Below are 24,255 nucleotides of genomic sequence, written 5' to 3'. Positions count from 1 at the left end.
AGTGTAAGGTGGAGCCAGTTTCCACTCAGAAGTACACACAGAAGAACAAGGGGCAGTGGTCACGAACTGCAACAGCAAACATCCACTTGGCCTTCAGGAGAAAATTCTTCCCCAGCAAGTAGGTGAGCACTGGAGCGTGCTAGAGAAGCTGCAGGAACCCTGTCTTTGGAGATACTCAATGTGGGCTTGGCCAACAGCCGTAGAAGCCTGATCTAACTTTGAAGCTGGCCTTGCTTTGAAGGTGAACTAGATAGCCACCAAAGAGACCTACCAGTTAAATTATTCTGTGCTTGTGTTATCCCAGATTGGCTAAGATGGTGGGTGGTCAGAAGTGACCTCTTTTGAGGACCTGATACCCAGCCATTTCATAAACAGAGAGCAAGCCATCTGTATAAGGTGGAGTTGTATGTAGGTATGCCCACACAGGTTGTAATGGTCTTTTAGTAATTGTAATGACAATTACATTATCAGAACTTGGGGGTGTTGGTTGGTGAGGAGCTCAACATGACCCGTCAATGTGCGCTTGCAGCCCAGAAGGCCAACCGTGTCCTGGGCTGCATCAAAACCAGCATGACCAGCAGGTTGAGGGAGGTGATTCTGCCCCTCTACTCTGCTCTTGTGAGACCTCACCTGGAGTGGTGTGAGACCCCACCTGGAGTAGCATGTCCAGCTGTGGGGCCCTCAGCATAAGAAGGACACGGAGCTGTTAGAGCAAGTCCAGAGGAGGGCCACAAAGATGATCAGAGGTCTGGAGCAGGTCTCCTGTGAGGACAGGCTGAGAGAGTTGGGCTTGTTCAGTCTGCAGAAGAGAGGGTTCTGGGGAGACCTTGTTGCAGCCTTCCAGTACCTGAAGGGGCCTACAGGAAAGCTGGAGTGATAAGATGAGGGCTAATGGCCTTAAGCTGAAGGAGGGGAGATTTGGATTAGATATAAGGAAGAAATTCTTTACTGTGAGGGTGGTGAGGCACTGGCACAGGTTGCCCAGAGAAGCTGTGGATGCCCCCTCCCTGGAAGTGTTCAAGGCCAGGTTGGACGGGGCTTTGGGCAACGTGGTCTAGTGGAGGGTGTCCCTGCCCATGGCAGGGGGATTGGAACAAGATGGTCTTTGAAGTCCCTTCCAACCCAAACCATTCTATGATCATCTGATATGTATTAAATTGAAAGGTAGGAACAGCATAACTGTATTCTGAATGAACTACATTCAGAATTTACCAATTTTCAGTTGCATCAGTATTTAAATACTTGTAGGAGCAAATTTTTACAAGTGCTTAGTTCACAGTCCTATAAAGGTAATTTATTAATCTCTGACAGAACATTTACATTTCAAAGGATTAAGTAGGCCCTAATTTCATTCTATAAGGAGTTGAGAACCCTTTGCACCCAACAACACTTAAAATTAAAGGCTCCTCCTGTTTTGGTTTTTTTACTGCTTGGGGAAAAATTGCCAGGATTGTTAAGTGGTTCAGGGAAGCTAACACTAGAAAATGATAAGCTGCGCTGAAGGACATCAATTCTGCCAGATCCATGGCTCTGAGTGCTCACTGCGCAAAACATGGAAATGCAAACAAAGAAAATACTGAGAGACCAGAGCAATTAAAAAAGGTAAACTGAGTATGAAACTTTTCTGGAAGAAGGAGGAATAAATGAAGAAGACTGATACTGCTTTTCCCTGCATATTAATGCAAAATGGATTCCAGGAAAAAGTATTTTAGGCTTTTTCTTTTCTAGTGGAAAAAAGGAATTTTTAACATAAAACAACATGACAACAAGGCAGGAAATATTTTTAGTTGATGAACATCCAAAGCTGTATGTATGAACTCTGTATGTACCACAGTCAGCACAGGAACCCATTCCTATGTTTTTGAAATTTGGGTTGCAAGGCATAAAATGTACTAATGCTTTGAGTTAGGTTGCCTCCAGAAGCAAGCACAAAACTCTGTTCAGATTTAGGAAATACTAAGTTTCTCGGCACACTGAGTGTGTGATTTGACCTTTCTATCAGCAGTCACGAGCTAGACAGTCTTGTTTACGCTCTGGAGAATGATTAAAGATCTTTATTAAGATCATTCTCTAAAAAGTAGACATAGTCCACTCTGAAAACAAATCATGGCTTAAGTCCATCAGGCTTATGATGCCTTGACATGATTGTATGAGCAGACACAACTGGAATCTACATGTAGTATTGTCATGGAAATTGGAGGTATTTGTTTCTATGCAGAATAGTGAGCCCTAACTCTGCCTGTTTTAACTGATTGTTGATTTATAACATTCATCCTGGATGTGATAAGCTGTTGCAGTTTTCAACAGGACTTAAGAGTTCTCATAATTACAGCCTTCCCTTTTTAATGCGTGGCACCATTTTTTACTGACAGAGGCACAGGCATTTAAAATAATTTTTTCCAGATTTGTTTTCTTTTGTGAGGAATAGTAAGAGCTTCCAGGGAGACAGTAAGATTTACTGTTGGAAACACTCTTGGTGGGTTTAAAGATGTGCAACTATCATTTTCCTAGTCTTGCCGCCAAAAGTCTAAGAAGCCTGTTTCCAATTGTTATTATGGTGAAAAACCTGCCGTGAATCAGCAGAATTTCGTATGTTGTTCTACAAATATCCATTTTCTAGCTCTGTTGTGAATTGTGTAAACCCCTTTGGAATAAGACAAAAAGAAGTCTAGTGTATGGAAGATTAGGAAAAATTGAACATCATTTGGCCACTAGGTGGAAACAGAAGCAGCAAATGTGTATGTGTGTGCACTATGTTTTTATGTATTCACTTGACTATTTTAATCTCTTGTCTCTTCACATGGATATATAAAGAGTAAATAAAGTAATTTTAATATTGCAGTTCAAGTCAAGAATCAACTGGACAGCAGAGTATGGCTGGAGCAGACTAAAAATGCATAAAAGAGGGCTGAAGTAAGAAGGGGAAGGGTAAGAATAACAATAAAAGGGAAATCAAGCTTAGGGAAGCTCTAAAAAATACTGTATACCATGAAAGCTGCATAATGCTGGCTCATCAAGAGGGGCAGAGTCTGTAAGATTATCTTGTCTTTTTTCTTTAGAGTTTACCAATTTTGTGTTCCTTTGCACCAGCAGGGAAGAAATCATCTTGGGACTTTAATGTGTCAGGAGTGATTTTCTGTGACGAAGCTTCTGAAAAGCCCTAGAAGTTCTTACCACATCTCCAAATATTACTATTTTTATCCAAAGCTGAATCTCTGAACCTCGTATTATTAAACTGAGGAACCACAGCCTGCTTAGTTAAGCAGCTGTTCTGCCTGGTCCCTATTGAGTCATGGAATCACTCGGTCACAGAATAATTTAAGTCAGAAGAAAACTCTTCAGGTCTCTAGTCCAACCGCCTGCTGAAAGAAGTGCTGATTTTGAAGTTAGATCAGGTTGCTCAGGGCTTTGTCAAGTTTTGAATGTCTCCAACAATGGAGATTCCACAAACTGTCTGGCAAAATTATTCTTGTCCTTGACCATCGTCACTGTGGGGAAAAAAACAATCTTTATGTCTAACCCAAATTTCCCTTACAGCAACTTCTTTTGCCTCCACCAGTGCTGAACCTCTGATGGTCCCCACAGCTGAAGCTGCTGTAGATCTTCACATTCCCTACCAGCTCTTCTGTAATTACAGGTCCTGCAGAGCATTTCCTTCAGTTGGTGTGTGTGGTGGGTTGACCCTGGCTGAGGGCCAGGTGCCCACCAGAGCCGCTCTATCACTCCCCTCCTTCTCTAGACAGGGGAGAAAAAGTATAATGAAAAGCTTGTGGGCCGAGATAAGGACAGGGAGAGATCATTCTCTAATTATCGTCACAAGCAAAACAGACTGAACTTAGAGAGGGAATTCATCTTATTTATTACCAAGCAAAACAGAGTAGAGCAATGAGAAATAAAATCAAATCTTAAAACACCTCCCCCCACCCCTCCCATCTTCCCGGGCTCAACTTCACTCCCGGCTTCAACCTCCGCCCCCCTCAGTGGCACAGGGGGACAGGGAGTGGGGGTTATGGTCAGTTCATCACATGTTGTTTCTGCTGCTTCTTCATCCTCAGGGGGAGGGCTCCTCTCATCGTTCCCCTGCTCCAGCGTGGGGTCCTTCTCATAGGAGACAGTCCTTCACGACCTTCTCCAACGTGAGTCTCTCCCACGGGGTGCAGACCTTCACGAACTGCTCCAGCGTGGGTCTCTTCCATGGGGTGCAGACGTTCAGGAGCAAACTGCTCCAGCATGGGTCCCCCACGGGGTCACAAGTCCTGCCAGCAAACCTGCTCCGGCATGGGCTCCTGTCTCCACGGGTCCACAGGTCCTGCCAGGAGCTTGCTCCAGCGTGGGCTTCCCACGGGGTCACAGCCTCCTTCAGGTGCCTCCACCTGCTCCGGCATGGGGTCCTCCACAGGCTGCAGGTGGAATCTCTACACCCCATCATCCTTCCTCCATGGGCTGCAGGGGGACAGCCTGCTTCACCATGGTCTTCACCACGGGCTGCAGGGGGATCTCTGCTCCAGCGCCTGGAGCTCCTCCTCCCCCTCCTTCTGCACTGACCTTGGTGTCTGCAGAGTTTCTTACATCTTCTCACTCCTCTCTCTGGCTGCAAAAGCTCTCTCTGACTGTTTTTCTCTTTCTTAAATATGTTCTCACAGAGGCGCTGATTGGCTTGGCCTTGGCCAGTGGCGGGTCCGTCTTGGAGGCTTTTAGCAGCTTTTCACAGAAGACACCCCTGTAGCCCCCCCCCGCTACCAAAACCTTGCCACGCAAAATCAACACATCTGCCCAGTATCTGCAGTAAAAAATTGTCACTGAAGAACTCAGATCACTTGGATTTTGAAAATAAATCTGCTTTATGTAATGTTTCTGGGGAAATTTTAGACATCTGTAGCTAGAGATGCTTTAGAAGGTAGATCGACAGTAACACAAGAATGACGGGCATGCTTCAACCATGATTCAGCTCATCTTAAAGTAGATGTCCATAAAATGTTATGTGAATTGCATCTATTTCTCTCCACTGATTGTAAAGGCTGCTGACTGTACTCTGTACAGTCATGGATATCTAAAATTGAATTAATCTCACCTTTGCTGACTATTACATAGATGACCACATCTTTCTGCTGCTTGTGGATATTGAAATCCATTTTGCAAGTCAGGGTACAAACTTACTGAATATGACAGATGCTATATTTTGAAGTACCTATCCTTTAGGGGAATGTTGTTGTAGCATTAACAGGACTGTAGTTACTGATTGAACATTCACAAGAACGTACTTTCATTTAGCACAACACTTTTATTGGTACTAAATATCCTGTTCCTTTGCTCTGAAACGTTTTCAAAGCCATTTAAATTAATGTGGGCTGTAAGGGCTTTCACATCCATTGTGCACATTTGCTGACGTGTTGATAACTTTGCTGCTTCTGTTCCACGGTGACATACTACAATTTTTGGCTGGATTAGGCAGTATGAATTTGTTGTTCAGTCTGTGCAAGCCTAGACAGAGTTTTAACAACTGTTGATAGAAAAGGTCCGTCATGGATAGGTATGTGAAAGAATGCCAATCTGACTGTAAGTTCAAAGGAAAGCAAAAGAAATCACTTTCCAGCATCTTGGGAAGAAACCTGAGTCTGCTTGCACAGATGTGCTGGCCTTCTGGAGAAGGTTCTTTTCCTTTTGTTTCGGTGTGTATAAAAATTAATAGAAATGGAGTGAAAAGGTGTTTTTAACTTGCAGGCTTCCTTTCCCTGCCGAAGAGCCTCATTCTCAAACCAGGCTAAATATCTCTCCCTAATTAGTAGCAGATGCAGCAGTACGTGCACAAGCGTGTGTCAAGAGGACATTTGGAAATCATAGCAGAAGGAACCGTGCCAGATAGAAAAGGAATATGTGAAGCTGAAGCAAGGAGTTGTTAGGGGAGTTCAACAGTTGGTTTTTAACCATAGGGAGGGAAAGCAGGCAGCTGTTACAGGTTTTTAGGTAATGCTGCAAATCAAGCACATGACCCCCGCTCCTTTTCAGCGACGGTCTTCATCTGTTATTTAGATAGGTCAGAAATGCATAGGAGTTCAGAGAGACACCTCCATAATTGATCTTCAAAAATATGTTTAAACCATTTACAAATTTTCCTCCTGTCCCTAAATCCAGAAGCTCTTTAGCTGTGTAATGTCCACATTTTCATTTTCCATTTTTTTCTCTTACTATCTCATTGTTGTATAAAAAAGGCAGACCAGCTGCAAAGATATTAATGACTGTACCAAGGCAGACAGTAAAACTTCCTGCTACAAAGAACATAGAGGCAGACAGAAAAAGAAAATATTTTTCTCTCACCTCTTTTAGCAATGCTGCTACTATACTCTTATTATTTTGATTACTTCTAATGATATTAAAAATACAGTAGTAGATAGTGTATGTTTAACTGAAATTGTTATTGGGCCCCTGAATGTACTTGCACCAATCTTGACATACTTAGCCCTTCATTTTCAAATGCATCATAATGCTAATTGTCAAAAGTATTTTTTGTTTTCGTGTTTTTTATTATTATTTTAGAATAGTACCACCAATAAATATTTGCAGTTACATTGCAAGGTTTCTGTCAGTCTCGCTCAACACCATGAATACTGTCCTTTCTGTACCAGATAGACTGTGATTTACAAATATGGATGTTTTAGTGCATTTTTTTACTAGCCTTTGTAGCCTAATCCAAAATAGCTTAATTTTATTACCTGAAAAAGAGATTTTAAATATATTTTTAAATATAGTTGGAGAAGTAGGATCGATCATATGGATCATGAATGAACATGAGTGTAGAACCTTCAACTGTCACTTGACCCACAACAGCATGACCAAGTGGGTAGAGCGGCATCTCTGGTGTCATACGGGTAAGTAGCATCAAGCAGTATTGATGCAGCTCTTCTGCCTGCTTCCCCTTCTGAAGTGCTCTGTGGAGGAAGGATGCTTCCAGCAAACCTGGCCTTGCATTTCCCCAAAGCCACTAATATAGTTTTTGGTGTAGGGAATGTGGGAATGCGGTTGGCAGCCCTGCTACTTGCAATGGCAAGCATTGTCAGAGATACATCATTTTTAGTCTCCTTTGGCAATATCATTAACTGCTGCCACATGGTCCCCACTTTCCCCATTGTTTCTCTGCATAATGAAAAGAGAGGAGACAGGCTTCACAAGGGCAAGGAGAACTCAACTGTGGGCTGAGAAATTCATAAAACCCTGTGTGAGGGCTGCAGAATAATGACATAGGATAAGGTAACTGCCCTCGCTGTGCTCATCACTTGCTGTTTCCCAAGAGGGGGTTGGGTAATTTGGAGACTTCTGTGTAGACACAAGTTCAAACAAACTGACCGGCATTCAGTCACAAGGAGTGTTTCCAATTCCTAAGTGTGGAAAGTGATTAATGAGGCTTTCTTTTTTGAAATGTTTTTCAGAAGCACATCAAAATCATCTCAGTTCACAGAAATGCGCGGCTGTGCTGTAAGTGGAATATTCTAACAGAAAGGAATTGCAACTGAAAATTGGTAGCCTTTACATACACCAAATGGACTTTCAGTTATTTCTTTGTAGAGTTACCAAACTCTTCAGCACATTTTCTACCTAATATTGGTATTCTTACATAAGCTTTATTTTTAACCTTATTGTAGAACATGCCTGCAGAAACTGCCCCATGCTCTGCTGTAATTACTGTCCTTATCTACTACTTTGCTAGCAATGATTTTCTTTAATGAACCATGAGAGATCTGTAAAATGTATTCGTAATATTTATTTTACTGTCGTTAAGTCAGGTTTTGCGGGATTATGCAATCTGGAGAGCTTTATACTTACAAATATTGCTGACAAGCTGGAGGCAGTCCAGGAGAGGGCCACTAGGATGGACAGAGGGCAGGGGCACACGATATATAAGGGGAAGCTGATGAAACTGGGTTTGTTTGCCAGTACCTACAGGAGCTTTTATGGACAATCCAGTTTCTCCTGAGAGGCACATGCAAAATAGCAAGGGGCAATGGTCATAAACTGCAACAGAAGATGTCCCCTTTGAGCATAAGGAAAAAATTCTTCCCCTGCGAGTGGAGCAGGTTTTGCCGAAGAGGCCACAGGATCTCCGTCTTTGGTGATCCTCGAAGCAGTACAGGGCAAGGCTCTCAGCAGCCTGATCTAACTTCAAAAATGGCTTTGCTTTGACTATGAGGTTGGACTAGATGACCCCCATAGGTCACTCCTAACCTAAATTATTCTGTCATTCTCATAAACAAATGTGTCATAAATAAGCACAACTTTGTGTGCTCCTCTGCACTTCCAAGCTCACTGATGATAGAATGACTGTAGGCAGTGTTGCTAACATTCTGTGATTACTATTGCCTAAGTTTTCCTGCTGAAATGTTCCCAGTTGCCTGTAGCTCGCCAGGGAATTGTCTTTTATTGTGTTTGTGAAAATGTGTTCAGATTTCAGTACTCCCGCATGAATTCTCAGTTTTGTGCGTGTGTGCTCAGTAGAAACTTGCTTGCACTTAGTAACTGAAATCTCCAAAGGCCCTGACATCACAGTTTGCTTAGGCTCTCCTAGCAATTAGCGCTGACAAGCCTGTGTGTGCTGCCGATGAGGATGTCTGAGCACGCTCTGTCCCAGGGCTGCAGAGACGAAGCAGTTTCTCTTAGCGGCCACAGCCAGCTGCTGTGGGCTGGGACGGGGCCAAGCCCTGGAAACAAGAGCAGGAAGCCTGTGTCTTGTGTGCGTTCAGTGACCCCCTTGTCGGTGCCAAGGCAGTGTGGAGGAGGGAATAGGTTCAAATTTAGTGGGGACGAGTACTAAACTAGGGGAAAGGGATATGGGCAAGGGTTTTATTTATGTAGCTGTGTAGATGTGAGCTGAAGGAGTCTCAGTGGCCCCACAGATGCCTGTCTGCTTTAATTACCTGCTTGCATGTCTTTGGGGCTCCTTCCTGGAGTGACCCTCTCCATATTCCAGGAAAAGCTTCCATTTTCTTTGGGTAGTCCTTTAGAATAATCTTACCTGTGGTGCAGTTGGATCCAGCTCTCTGTACAGCCTCTACCTGTGTAATCTGCTGCTGACTTGTTAACTTCATGTAAATATTCCCTCAAGATGATCTAGCATTGAGTAATTTCAGGGCAGATGAAATAAGAAGCAGGCAGGGTCCGTGTTTGGCTGAGAAGAAGAGTCATGCAGTCCTGCATCCAAGGGCGTGCTGCACTGCAGGACAGCAGGTGTGATGGATGTGCAGAGGGAGCTAGGCTGGACTGGTTTAGACGGAGTGGAAGAGAAGGCACCTGTACAACAGCTTGCTGTGTGTTGGAGGACCACTGTGGCAAGCAAAGATAAGATTGGGGTTATCTGAATGGAAAAAGTGGGAGTGAGGACAAGAGCTTGAAGACTGGATCCTGTGGTAAGGACAAGAAGTCAGAAGCAAATGGCAGGTTTGTGATACTGAGACATGAGGGATCGCACTGGCAAAGAAATGCACAGAAAAGCTCTGCGTAAGCCCTACAGCCTACTTTCTTCCAGAGCCTCAATTAGAACTGCATTTCTTTGTCTCCTCGGTCTGCTGCTTCATACCAGAGAGATGCAAATCTCAGTGGCAAAGCACATGTCTGAGCCAGCTATGGACCGCCAGCAATTAGGCCTTTCCCATCCAGGCAGTGTTGTTGCAATTGGCGTGCAGGAAGGTTGGCTCGTATTTATTACATATTTTCCTCCTATGTACATACGTCTTTTTTCCACTGTGCACTAGAGCTGCAGAAAGAAAGCATAAATCTGCTGGTGGCTGAGATTCATCTAGGCAGTGCACCAGAAGTGGACCAGTTTGGTCTCATTAGAAGCAACAGATTAGCAGTTTAAGGCATTAAAAAGGGAACATTTTATTACATTTCTTTTCTCGGTGTGATCTGAACAGGCCTGTAATATATTTTGCAGAAGGGTCCCAAGGGGAAATTGTCTAGGTACACCCTGTTCAGCATTAGTAAGCCTGGTAGAGCCAGTCCCACCCTCTGTTCATTTCATAATTAATTTGTGTCTTTTTTGGTACAAGTGATAGGACTTAAATTGCTCAGAAGTCCCTGTGATCCCAGCATTTTAAACTTATAAGCTAGATTTCTAAAAAGCTGTTGAAATGTTAATGTCTATTCAAAGTATCTTTGAAGTGAACTTAAAAGATGATTTTCATAGAAGAAATTGCCATAGTCTGTGTCAACAAGAGGTTTCTTACCCGGATGCCTGTGGCAAAAAGTAAATCCATTTATAAATTCTGTAACAAATGGCTAAATGATGCAACAGCTGCATTATACAAGGCTTTTAGAAAGGATAACGAGGATTCTGTGGCAGGAGTCTGGAGGGAGCTTTGCAGTATTTTAGGGACTTGATACCTTTTCGTTTGCAGTAGGTTTATTTGTGAGGTTTATTTGATGTGTTTATTGTTGCAGTCTTTAAACATGCTTTATTAAGTGCTCGTGGTCACATAGCAGAGCTGTACTTCTCATGGGCCCTCCTGGACTTCAAATTGCAAAACAGAATTCACACAAACGTTCACCAAAATGTATTTTCTGACTTTTTAGGTAGTTGAGTTCTGTTGTCTTGATAGCAACAGCTCAGAGTTCCCTGTGGAGCAGGCAGCACAATTCTTGGATAAACCCTAATCCTACTACTTCAAGATGCCAAGGTAGATCCCTTTGTAAATCTTCCCCCCCCCCCCGGATTGAGCTGAACTAGCCTCTTTCCACCCTCCCACATCAGGAGGTTTGCTGGGAAGTTTTGGCCCCAAACAGAAAACAGAGCTGTGCCTAGGGACCGTGGGACCGTGCCAGGGTTTGTCCCTCAGCAGCAGCCTGGTCCTCTGGGCATTCAGCAACGGTGCGTTGCACGCTCCCACATTCACCCATCGGGGCAGTGTTGAAAATGAACTCAGAATTGCAGTCAAGAAGTGTGGGACATCAAAGAGAAAAGGAAAGAAAACAAGGGTAGAGGGAAAGGACCTGGAGGAAGGAGGCAGGGAATTCATCAGTGGAAGCAAAGACCTCAGGGAGGGAAAGAGAGAACAAGAAAAGACAAAAAGGAGAAAATGAAAAGTGCAAAAGGATTTCTGTCACTAGGTTAAGTGATAAAATCTGAGATCTTCAGTGCTCTGAAACAACATGAAAGGGAATTGTTCTCTGATCTTGCCATCACATGAGTGTTAGTTATTCTCTTTTTGCAAACTGGGCTTAAAAAATCCCGACATTGCCTTTCCTTTGACTCTCACCTTCCTAGGAGCCTAGCACCATGTGTGCTCTGTTTCCACTGAAATGTATGGAAGTTAATTGTGCAATTGGATTACATTATTCCACTAATCACATTTTCTTACTAGCGTGTTCTTGGCCCTGCTGCACTATCACACATGGCTCACAAACAATACCATGCATTTGATTATTCAGAGCTTGAAAATTACAGGTATTTTTTACTTTTCTCACAGTTTAAAGACTTACAAGCCATGGTGGCCCCTTCCCTTTGTTGAGCCCTCCTATTTATCTCTCAGACTGATTGTGGTATATCATCAGTGACTGGATCCCAAAAGCTGTGCATCTTCTGCCTTATCTTCATGCGTAGTGTGGGAGTCACAGAAAGAGTTAATGCTGCATGAACTCCACAAGATTTACAAGGGGACTGGAGGGGAAAGACCATAACCTTCAATATATAAATCTTTTTTCTGTCCCTGGTACAATCTCAGCAGCAGAATAAGCACATGGCAAAAGTTCAGGAAATACTCTGTTTCTTCAGTTCTTCAAGTCACTGTTGTTTTTCACAGCTCTGTCTGGGGACCAAGATAAAAACCACCATGAATGCTGTATGCATTCTGGTAACTGGGAAATCAGTAAGAGTTTTTTTCACAAGGTCAGGAATATCAATCTTATTGGTGCTAAATGACTACATGTTGAAGGCTTTATTAAGATGCCTTTCCTTACAGTTTGGTATATCCTTCCTTAATGACATTCTGCCTTCTTTTATAAAAAAAAAAAAAGTAACGAAACTACTTTGCTCATGGACTAAGCAAGGGAAATAGCTTATACGGCCCCATGCTTGGCTACACTCCCAGACTGGTGCTTATATAGTAACTTTTAAGCAAGCCTGAGAGGTGTCGTTTACAGACAGGGTAGAGTTCAAGAGAAGAGGACAGGACTTTACACCTTTCTAAACCATGAATTTCATGCTATCCTTGCCATACTCCTCTTTCTGGGCTCTCCGTATGTACATTATATGTAACTCAGGTTTCTTTGCGGCGGTAAAATGGAATAGCACGTTTTGGCACAGAGCTGTGAACTGACATGAGCTTGCCCAGTATTTTTTGACTAAAAGTAGAAGAGAAAGTTTGTATCATGTTTGTATTACATAGCAAGTCTTACTGAGTTTGTCACTTACTGACCAGGGATGAGAAAACTAGGCTGACTGATCAAATAGTCTCATTTATTTTGCAGTAGAAAAAATATTTTAAACCACCATTGGGTGATATTCATGTCTATCTTCCTTGCAGCCTTCTCTTTTCAAAAGCATTATAAAACAGTAATAGCTGTGCCAAGGAAGACCTAAAATTCCTTTAGCCCTGTATCCTATCTCCTGTATCTTCAATGGTTGCTACCAAATGCACAGTGAAAAGCAGAAGAAAGGAGCATCAAACCTTCTGCCTTCCCCCAGTGATGAGTGCCTTGGCGGTGGTTTGAACCAGAGGTGGTGCCTTAACATTTATTACCTTTGAATATTTTTTCCTGTAAAGTTGACAATTGTCCTCTTGCATATAGAGATGTATAAAATTTTAGGATACTAAATGCCATGTAGTAAGGACTTTCGCAACTCAACTACAAGCTGAGTGGAGAAATGTGTCCTGTTGTTCCTTTGAACCTGCCAATTACTGGTTGCATTAGCTGCCCTCCCTTTTTTTCTCTGTTTCAAGAGACAGTGAGTAATCAATCCCAGGTCATCTCTTCTGTCCTTTCTAGTTTTGTAAATCTCTCTACTAATCTGTCTTTTCCAGGCTGGAAAGTCTTAGCTTATTTAATCATAAAAAAATCTGTTCTTTAGCTTTTTTTTGATAACCTTGTCTGAAAACAGTTTAGAATAGAAAATAATTTTCCTTTCCAACTCTGCTGAAAGGGAATAAGAGATCTGTATGTGTGTCCACACGTGCGTACGAACACTCCTGCCCACCGCACCACAGTGGTTTCATCCTTGGAGGTTAACTCCGCTGTAGGACTCACACAGTGCAACTGGGTGAGGGCAAACCGGAGCACGGAGAGTCTCATCATGCAAATCCACCGCTGTCAAATGCGATGGCAGCTGTTTGAAAGAACTTTACACACTTTCTGCAGTGATAATGGGTAATGGCTCTTTGACTCACCTTCTGCAAGGCAGCATTAGAGATACTCCTTTGTAGTGCTGCCCCTCTAGATGCTTAAGCAACTGATACTTTAATCTGCTCCTCTATTAACATGGTTTGAAAAGGGCTTGGCACTTTTATGAGAAAAGGGATCCTGATTTGAGCTCAAAATACTTGCTGAGTGATTTCTAAAAGAAGAAAACTTGTAAAAACATATTTGATTTATAGTTTGGTGAGACATACTAGGCATGTTCACGGGCCAGGTGTAGATTAATCTGTCAGCATTTTGCCACTGTCGTAGGAATTTCCAACATGTGCCACCATGTTCTGTGCCCTCAGGACTCAAAAGGAATCACTCCTGGGTTTGGTTTCCCAGCTCAGATAACAGCACAAACATCTTGCCAACAGACCGAGACCTACACTGGCCTACAATTGCATTATATAAGCATTCACTTTGATAAAAGCAATAGGTCTATCTGTGCCTCATGTGATGAAATTGTACCACATGCAAGGGGCCCTGCAAATTTAGGCACGATGTGAAGCCCTCAGTATGGTAGATAATGGAGTTGAGGCAGATTTCCTCAAGATGATGTATTCCTAATTGAAAAGCTATTTTCAAAATTAAGAACACCAGAGTCCTTAGCATGAGCAAATCACTTCCTCTAACCTGTTTAGGAATGGCTGAAGTACCAGCCATATCCTGGGCTGCATCAAAACCACCGTGACCAGCAGATCGAGGGAGGTGATCCTGCCCCTCCACTCCACTCTTGTGAGACCCCACCTGGAGTACTGCGTCCAGCTCTGGGGGCCCCAGTACAGGAGAGACATGGAGCTGTTGGAGAGGCTCCAGAGGAGGGCCACAAAGACGATGAGAGGGCTGGAGCACCTCTCCTATGAGGACAGGCTGAGAGAGTTGGGCTTGTTCAGTCTGCAGAAGAGAGGGTTCTGGGGAGACCTTGTTGCAGCCTTCCAGTACCTGAAGGGGCCTACAGGAAAGCTGGAGTGATAAGATGAGGGCTAATGGCCTTAAGCTGAAGGAGGGGAGATTTAGATTAGATATAAGGAAGAAATTCTTTACTGTGAGGGTGTTGAGGCACTGGCACAGGTTGCCCAGAGAAGCTGTGGATGCCCCCTCCCTGGAAGTGTTCAAGGCCAGGTTGGATGGGGCTTTGGGCAACATGGTCTAGTGGAGGGTGTCCCTGCCCATGGCAGGGGGGTTGGAACTAGATGGTCTTTGAGGTCCCTTCCAACTCAAACCATTGTGTGAGTCTATGAACTGTTTTGGATGGAGATTTCCATAAAAGACAGGTGTCTGATACCAAGATTGTCACCTGTCCTGGTTTCAGCTGAGAGGGTTAATTTTCTTCATAGTAGCTGGTATGGGGCTATGTTTTGGATTTGTGCTGGAAACAGTGTTGATAATATAGAGATGTTTTTGTTACATGGACCAGTTGTTGTTGAGCAGTGTTTACACAGAGCCAAGGCCTTTTCTGCTTCTCGCACTGCCCTGCCAGTGGGGTGGCTGGGGGTGCACAAGGAGTTGGGAGGAGACACAGACAGGACAGGTGACCCAAGCTGACCAAAGGGATATTCCATACCATATGACATCATGCTCAGTATAAAAGGGGGGCTAGTCGGGGAGGGGCAGCAGCAGCTCCAGGACGTGTGGCTCGGGGACGGTCCAGCTTCGGGACGGGTCTGAGCGTGCAGTCTGATTTGTACGGTCCTTGGGTGAGAAACTGCATTGTGTATCACCAGTTTGGCATATTCTGTTAAGTACTGGGGCATTTTGTTTTGTTTTTTTTCCCCTCTCCCTTTGCTGTCACAGTAAACTGTCCTTATCCCAACCCACGAGGTTTTGCCTTTTCCTTCCCATTCTCCCCATCACACCGCGGGGGGGGAGGGGGCAAGAGGGAGGGGGGGAGTGAGCTGAGTTGTCCTCAGCTGCTGGCTGGGGCTAAACCACGACATCACCTCAAATGAATAAATAATAGCAAAGTGTCAAGCAAATGAATACCAGATTTTGCAGTGGGATGTGTAAGGAAGACTTAGCAGATGGCATTGTTAACTCTGCTACTGATATATATTTTATTTTAACATGTTTCTGGCATCTTATATCTCTCTCTGTCATGTGAATGCTTTGTTTACCCACTGTACTTCCACTACTCTTACCATCCTCCAAAAATTTTTCTCTCTTATGCTAAGATAAGGTCCAAAAATATTAAATTTTTTGAGTTTTGTTTTACAGTTATAACTGCAATCTCTTGACTACTACAAATTTTCCTTTCTTCTCCTTTGAAATGCTGTGGATGCTTACCTCAAGCTTAATCATCTAGAAATTAACCTGTAAATTTTATAAGGTGTACATTGGTATTTCCCATGTTCTTTGGTTCCTGGTTTTGTTGGAACAATTTATACTTTGAAATTCATCTTTTTAATGATAATTTGACATTTGCATTTATTCTTCCTCGTAGAACTAAAATGTATAGTTAAAGAATAAATTTAAAAAAAGGTGAAAAAAATACTTTCAGTTTTTCAAATTTCAAACAAAGCAAAGCTGGGTAGTAAGCTTATATAAAACTATGCTATTGTTATTTCCTAAACTGACTTGCTTATTCCTCATTAATATGCAAGTATCTCAGATTTGTTGGAGGCAGAATTGCTGGAGCTGGTTACACTGTCAACACAGAGATGTTATCCAAACTTTCAGATTCATTTAATCAATATAAATTACTCTCTATAAGTCCATGCATGGCGAGTGCAAACCATGCAAGCCAGTTTGTCTTCTGTGCTCATTCCTGCTGCTGCAGTCACACCACAACTCAGGACAAGGGACTGAATGGATTTCTGCGTGAGCCTCTTACGCCACCCCATGTGCCCCCGCATCATTTTTAAGCTGTGCAGAATCACTGGCACTCAGCTTCAGGCACCTCATAAAGAGCAAGGCTGTTTTTTTGTTTTGTTTTTCCCTGAAATAAGTGCTACATTGCCAGTGAAAGAATTGGGCTCATCTGTGCCTGGCCGCTCATTCCCAAACCTTCACTGGTGCCTCACACATGCTGGCACAGGCTTTTTTGCAGTCACGGAGGAAGGTGGTTTGAGGAACCAATTTGGCTGGAAAATGCTCCTTTTCCACCCAAAGTGTTAGCTGTCAGCAGCTTCCCTTCCCTGGTCCAGCATATCACCTGGTCATACGGGCTTCTGGAGCACGAGATAGCGAGTGTCCCAGGAGCCTCCTTCTTCCCGTGGCACGGCCAGCTGTGCCTGCTGCAGGAGTTGACTGAACTCCAGTCAAGAAGGAGAGATCAGTGTCTCCAGATGGCAGATCAGTATCTTCAGATGGCAGGTCAGAGCACCTCAGCTCATTCCTTAGGGGCATCAATTAAGCTCTTTGAAGTCAGAAGGCAAGAATCCATGTCTTTGCACCCAGAAAGCATGCCAAGGACCCCAGGGAGAAGAAAAGTGGTAGAGCCCACCCAGAACAAGGAAGGCTTTGGCAATGCTAGTGGCACGTGTCCATAGCATCCTGGAAAGTGTTCAGTGGGGAGAGTTTTGCCAACACTGTGCTGGGATTGTTAATGAAGAGATGCGAGGCTTGTTTGTAGAGATCAGACACAAGAGATTGCAGCACAGAAAGATTCCCTGCACTTCCTTGGTTTGATACCAGCAGGGAACCCACAAAGAGATTATCCAACCTGTAGCTATTGTATATACTATCCGTCCTGCTTAATCCAAATACGTTATTTTAGGACAGGATTTGATTTACTGTTTAGGTTTCTTAACTGTGGCTTGATATGTTTAAGGAAATCCCTGATAGCATCGGATTCTTCATGGGCATCTAAGGGACCAAACTGAGCAAGGTCAGTGTAAATTAGGTTCTTGGGAGCCTGATGTAATGATAAAACTGCATCAGACAGTTGTATCAAAACTCATTGCTGGTCCTGTAAGTGTGAAGAAGGGCTTTGTGGATTGTAATTGCACTGTTAATTTTATGTTTGCATTGCCCAAGAACAGCGGTGTGTACTCCGAAATCCCTTGCAGAGCCGATCCTGGCCACACATGCTGCAGGATGAGGAATGTGGCTGTGAGCACTGTCAGGATCACGACCTTTCACCGCTCAGTTGTCCTCTCTTCTAACAACTGTTGCCATTTCTCTTCTGCTGTAACATCTGGAGATTTTCACCTAGATGAAGCATAGGAAGAGCGCGTCTGTACATCTCTTTTCTCCAAGTCCTGAAGCTGTAGCATCTTTTGGCTGACTGCTGAGAAAGGGAGCAGAGAAAAAAGTTGTAAAAGACAGAGGGAATTCACTGTGTCACCACTGGGGCCTCTGTGACAGTCCCTCTTGTTTATTATATTACTTGTCTATCTCAGGGAAGAAGGGTGAGCTTAGATATTATAAGCTAAAGGACCATTACTGGATATATCTACTTGGAGATTATTTTTTTTTTAAACTAAGCTGATACGTATTTCAGCTTCCTGTTGTTTCAGTAAAGATTAATTTCTTAAAGAGATCTATGTGATTGCCTGGACACTGTCAGATGTGATCCATGTTATTGCTTACCTTCTCAAAAGAAACAGCTCCAAGAGCAGCTGGAGAAAGAAAGATTTTCATGCTTCTTAAATTACCAATAGTTTTTTTCCTATTTTGAAATTAAAATAGTTAGTAGTATTTGTATTTTTATTGTCTTGGGCCTGACTCCATGCTGTGCTAAGTCTACACGCAGTATCTAATCATACATCCTAATACCATATCCTGTGCAGACATAGCAGAAGTTGTTTGCATTTTATTTCTGGAGTAACCATCAGAATATGATGGCTTATGTCATTCAGTATAGTGTTATATTGGTCACTCAAAAAGGTAAAGCAGAAACACTGAAGTTTGCCATAAACTCAAAATCTTGTAGATTTCAATGCTGAAGTGAGCCGTAAAGGGCCCCTGTGCAATTTGCATATTCCCTCTGGAGACTGCCCTTTATGTGCGGTGCAGTGCTGAGTGTTTCAGAGTAGGTGGAAGCAATCAGGATAGCCTCTCTAGGCGTAATTATTTTTTCCAAAGCATAACTGCATTCCCTGTTCTAGCATTACTTTTAGCCCAGCTATAAAAGAAGGGTGTTGGAAGTCACAGGAGGGACCTTGCTCAGGGCCTTCCAACTCAGCTTTGCAGGACATGGGGCAAACCCCTAACACTTGCCTCCCTAAAGCCAACAGGATTCCAAGCTGAAGAAGAATTTGTCTCTAAGGCAAAGAAGTATCCAAGCTTGAAGTGCTGAGCTCAGCTTTCCTGAGGTTAGTCCAGCACTGTGACCAGCATTCAGCATTAATGAATGTCTGCTGAGGAAGGGCTTTTTAGTGGAAATAGTGTTGTTCTTTTGGTAGAGCCTTTACTGCACTGTTTTAGGACACAAAGCCATGTTTTCACAGCCTGTAAGGTTCAACATTAATGGCTGATGTAAACACGTCTGACTGTTCAGAATTGTTCTGGCCTCAAAATCAATGATGAAGAGAAAACATTATAGGCTTTTATTGATGAGTTCACTTCTTAGACGTGCCAGTAAGTGCAAATAGGTCTGAAATGTTGCAACATGCTCTACAGTTTGCCTTTACCATCTAGTCTTTTTCCTCTGTGGTGAGCTTATTGAGATGTAATCTTTTGCTGTAGCTTCTGCCTTTCTGTTATGTTTCTTGAATGTCAACCTTCCACAGAAAGATTTTGCTCTTTCTTTTTATCTGTTTTCATTAAAAAATAATTTTTTGTAGCTACATGGAATAGCAAAGATTTAATCTTCTGAAAATACCAACATTTCTTTCAGATGAGGGTTCTTTTGTCTGTTACTGACAGCTTGTGTGTAAGCCTAGGCTGGTTCTTAAGGCAAACACCCATTTGTGCAGGTTTTAATTTCTGACTTTTTGGAAAACCAGAATAAATATTACTCATGGCTGTAATACAGAAGAATTGGTGTCACTTATTTCACTTGAATAACTACATGTGTGTATTTGCGCATGGGCTTTCTGTTCATAAGCAGGTGTACGTCGCTGAAATCTTACCGTCTTATCTTCTTCCGTAGAATTGTTTAGCCAATCTCCTGCTCTAGCTTCTGGCCTCTCTGTCAATCAGTCAAGCACTTGGCCAAGTGTTCGTTTAACCAAGTAAGGCAGCGGGGACCGCTGGCCTCCCTCACACTGTCAAGTTTGCGTGAGCTGTCTCCCGCTGTCCAGACTTGGAAATGGCTTCAAAATCCCCTACCCTTGAGATCAGCTTGGCATGAGCAGCCATTCCTCACTGGCTTGGAAGCATCCCTTCGCCCCGCTCTGCCGCTCTGCGTGGTGTCAGACGGCAGCAGCCGCGGCACAGAGCTGTGGCAGGGTGTCCAGGGGCAGGCAACGTCCATCCAAAGTGGGGGGGACGGGGCGACTCCCTGCCTGCGTGGGAAATCAAACACCCTTCTCCTGTGGGGACGACCAGCTCCAACTCCTGGTCAGGCAAAAACAAACTTCTCATTGCAAGCACAGCTCTTTGGGATGCAGAGAGTCACAAAATTTAGGTTAATTTTTAGTATCTGTTTAGCACTTGCTTTCTATAGCATGCATTTAAAAAGCAGCAGCTTCCAAGTATAGGTGTTGTTAGGATTTATACTTTGCAGCTTTGGTTTTTTGCCTTCTTTCTGCACGCATTTTTTCCTCTGCCTTTTTCCACCTACTTATTCTGGGCTGCTTGTAGCTCAACATAACATCTGAAGTGACTGAAAATACAGGGATATTTAAAGGTTAGATGAGACATTCAGCACTATAAATCTCAGGGTAAAGATTCTGCAACCATCTCTCACAAATTCTGTTGAAACATGGGCCATAATGTATAATTTCATCTCACCTTTCCAAACTTTCAGTGGTCCTTCAGGGCCATCAAGATTTAGCATTTGCTTAAATAAACTGAGATAATATGATTTAGTGTGTAATCAAGAATTGGATCTAAGTAAAAGCGTGACATTTCACAAGGTCACTCTTGTTGCTGCAACAAAAGCAGCTGTCTGTATGGCGAAAGAATGGGAATAATTAAGAAGCATTTCTGAACCCAATTATAACTGCAATCAAGAAACATAGTATAGTGTGGGAGAAATGCTAGGTTAATGATCATAAACATTAGTTTTTCCCTCTTCAGATATTACTTTATTGTTAAAATCTGATCAAGCATGTAATTCATCTTTTATTTCAGCAAATTTTGTTTTATTTAAGTACACTGTGAGTGTCCCGGACTTCTGTGAGCAATAAAAAAAATTACAGTTCATATGTGTCCATAGGTATTAGGATCTAACAGTTTGTACCATGGGAAACTCCACACATAATACAATGGTGAAAACTTGGATTTCAAAAATGCAGGAAAATTCAAAGATTCTTCAGAAATGTATGATAAGAATGAATATACACTTACTGTATGTTACTAAAATTTTATCCTTTAAAAAACTGGAAAATATTGCTATCAAAGCCTTCCTTTTGAAAAAGAAGGTAACATCCCTCTTTTCTTGAGATCCACAGTATCTGGACCTACCAGGACTAATGCGAAAGACCTGTGACTAACATCTATGAGACTTCCTTAAAGATACATTCCAGGGTAATTTCTTAGAGAAATTTAAATATTCTGAGCAAAATTGGTAAACCACATGGGATGTGAAACAAGGCTGCCAATATTAAATGTAGCAGGAAATTATAGAATAACTTTCCACCCAAAACTAAACTGGATCTTGGTTTTGTCTCTCTCTTACACTTCTGTAAATCTATTTTATCTCCTGATGTTGATTCATACAATAGTAAAACCAACACCAGTTACAGAGGAATTTTTCACTGAAGCAGAACAATTTCCTGAAATAAAACATAATATCATCTCCCAGGGACGTTCTCAGGTGAATTATCCTCGTAGCTATTTCTATTTATGGTTTCAAAGACAAGACTAACCCTCTTGCACTCATCATGTTTTTCTGCTCACCTGTAGAGAGGGTGAATGAATCACTTGATCCCATGTGCCTCAGTGTGCCAAAAATGTAGTTTCAGTCATTTTGTATAATTACAGCTTGCAGTTGTTACTGAGGAAATGGTGTGATTATAACTTTATTCTTAAGACCCAAGTAGCAAACTTTTTCTCTTACCATGCAGGGGTGTAAATGGAATCACAGTTGCTGAGACCAAGGTCAAGATACAGAAATCTGGCTAAATGCACGCAAGGGATCTGTGGGCTGTTCCAAGCTGAAGTTTCTCTTACTAAGGCATTGGAGCAAAATTAACAGAGCAACTGCTGGGTTAAATGGTGTGTTTGTTGACACTTACAAATAGCAGAGGGATACTGAGAGAAAAATGAAGAGAACAAGTAAAGCTGGATCAGAACTGAGGTGACACGATTGCTGTGGGAGATGAGTTCCGTAGTACCTGCCTTCAGGCTTTCCAAAGCTACAGGGTCTCCAGAGCAGGAAAAGCATATCTCATAGTAATAACTAGTGTCAATTTATGGCACCTGTATCAGTGATTAATACCTGCATTTAGAAACCTGAATGCAAATGGAGCTTCCTAACTGACTGGCAATGTAGTGTCTGACACATTAAAGCAAGTTGGTGGTGCCAAGATTTTCTTAAGTAATCATTTTGGCCTTGGCAACTGTTCTTCCTTCCCACTTTCTAAGCTCAGTTGGGGTTAACATAATGAACCTCTCCTCTTTCCCTGTTTTCCCTCTGCGAAAAAGCAGAGAAATACGTATGTCACAATAATTTTAGGGAGATTATATGTGATTGAATGATAGCTTGAATGACGACATGTACAAAGCTCTTTAGGTAGCATGTGTTGAATGTCCAGAACCTGCTGACTTTAGGTGTGTCTTGGAAAGCTTATAGAAGTACTATTATAGATGGTATATAAGAGCATTTTTTGACTGACCTATGTTTCTTTGATTGTTTTAAAGAATAATTAGGTGTACACTTACTGGCAGTGCCTATTAATCTTTTGTTAATCTAAATAAACTATGAAAACTGTATTGCTTCTGCATGAATGTCACTCAGGGGAATGAGCCCCTCCTTGGCATCCTATCCTTAAAGTCCATGCTTTTGTCAGAAGTGGAGTCTTCTTAGGCATGCCAAAGACTAATGCAACAGTAATTGTAGAGATCTAGGCTGGTCTTTGGTTAACTTGAATGTTTGCTCTTTATTTTGTCCAGTCAGGAAATGGCTGTGTTTTCAAATGGAAAAAAATCAGGGCTTCCCTCTAAACTCCCTCTATGGTTATTTGAAAAGACTAGTTGTGAAACGACATCGGAGGAATATGTGAAAGAAGCCAAGTGAGAAAGGCCCATTTTGTAATAGTGATCAAACTTCAAATGTATCTCTGGAGCCTATATTTCAACTACTGAGAAGAAAAGCCCCCCTCCCACCCTGTCTGTGATTTTTCCCTAACTAAACTCTGAAGCCCAGGACTGACAGCACTGGGTTCTCCCAAAGAGGGAACGGGTGTAAAAGAAAGTCAAGTTCAGCAGAGGATACATAAAACTTAAATCACTTCTGGCAGTCTATCAGAAAAACAAAAGAGATTTCCTTTATAAATCTGTCCGCTGTGCTTTTGAATATGATTGTTTTGTCCAAATGTCCTCTGCAATAGTAAAATAAGGATGAGGCTTACTTCAGGCCACTCAGGACCATACAGATGATCAGAAGATTCTTTTAGGCTCATAGCCAGATCACAGAAATAAGAGTTGAAGGAAAATATGTATTATTCTGTCAAGCTCAACTCCCTTCTGAGTCATGAGTGCTCCCTGTTTGCATGTTCTCTAGTGCTTTGTTCATCCTAGCACTGAATAGCCAGTACTTCTGGGGGGGTGGGGGTGGGGGGTGTTGTTTTTCCACTGCTAACTTAATTCCATCACTCTAATATCATTGGCATGATTTCTCCCTCGTTTGGTATTTACATCATCCTGAATTTCAGAATAAGTTAAAATGTATCCAGCTCAGCAACTTTCCCGTTTTTGGGAAGAACGTCAGATACTCCGTCTGTAACTTTAAATGTGTCACATACGTTTCCTTTCATGTGCACGCATCCAGCTGGGACCCAAAGCATGTATGTAAGTCATGGCCTTGAGAACTGTTTGGTGCTCTGGTTGGTTGGTAGAAAACTAGTTTGTAAATTAAGCAGGATTTTTACATGATATATCACAATATTGGCTTCATTTCTGACAATGAAGAGTGGAGAGTGTTGTTTTATAAATACTATTAAAAGAACAATCCTGTTAGGTTTACAAGAACTCCATGTAAGCAGAGGACAGAACTGTTGTCACAGTCATTTTCCTTTCAAAACACACTAGAAAGGATGCTCTTCCAAGAACACTGCAAAACTGAAGACTCAGGTACTTGCTAAGTTTGAGGATAAATAGAGTAGAAAACAATACATTTATTCTTCTCTAGTTTGTTTTTAAAATTTCACTGGACCTTCTTTGAAGCTGGTAACTCATAGGTCATGATTCATTGCAATAATAAAGCTCTGAATTACTGAACAAGTAAACATCCTGGCTACGGTAATAAAACAGACACTCTAGAAAGCCCAGGAGAAATACTGCATGCCAGAATGTTCTAAAATACTCAAATCAATTCAGTCTTCTTTGAGACTGAAGAAAAGATATTATGGTCTAGATGTGCAAAAAAGACCGAAAGTACTGTATAAACCCCTCTATACTTCACAGTCTCTGTAAAAATAAAATTGCGTGGTCCTCATCATGAACGATTGCGAAGAATCAGCATGACTTTCAGTCTTCGGGCATTCAAAGCTACGTATAATACTCAGTCGTCACTGTCACTGATTGGACTACGGGTAGTAACTCCTCAGATTGCTGTGAGGACTCAACTTTTGTTAGGTGCACATGCCCTTGTTGTGTCAGGTG

At 42.4% G+C, this 24,255-nt stretch overlaps 1 protein-coding gene across 7 annotated transcripts in view; it reads left to right on the top strand.

Moving 5' to 3' along the window:
- The window catches only part of GHR (growth hormone receptor), a 132,438-nt gene that overhangs the window by 82,394 nt on the left and 25,789 nt on the right, over positions 1 to 24,255 (top strand). The gene's annotated exons all lie outside the window — the stretch shown is intronic.

Source organism: Balearica regulorum, chromosome Z (assembly GCF_011004875.1).
Source record: "Balearica regulorum gibbericeps isolate bBalReg1 chromosome Z, bBalReg1.pri, whole genome shotgun sequence".
Classification (NCBI taxonomy): Eukaryota; Metazoa; Chordata; class Aves; order Gruiformes; family Gruidae; genus Balearica; species Balearica regulorum.
Note: the sequence above shows the minus strand (reverse complement) of the source record. Positions and strands in the feature narration are given on the sequence as shown.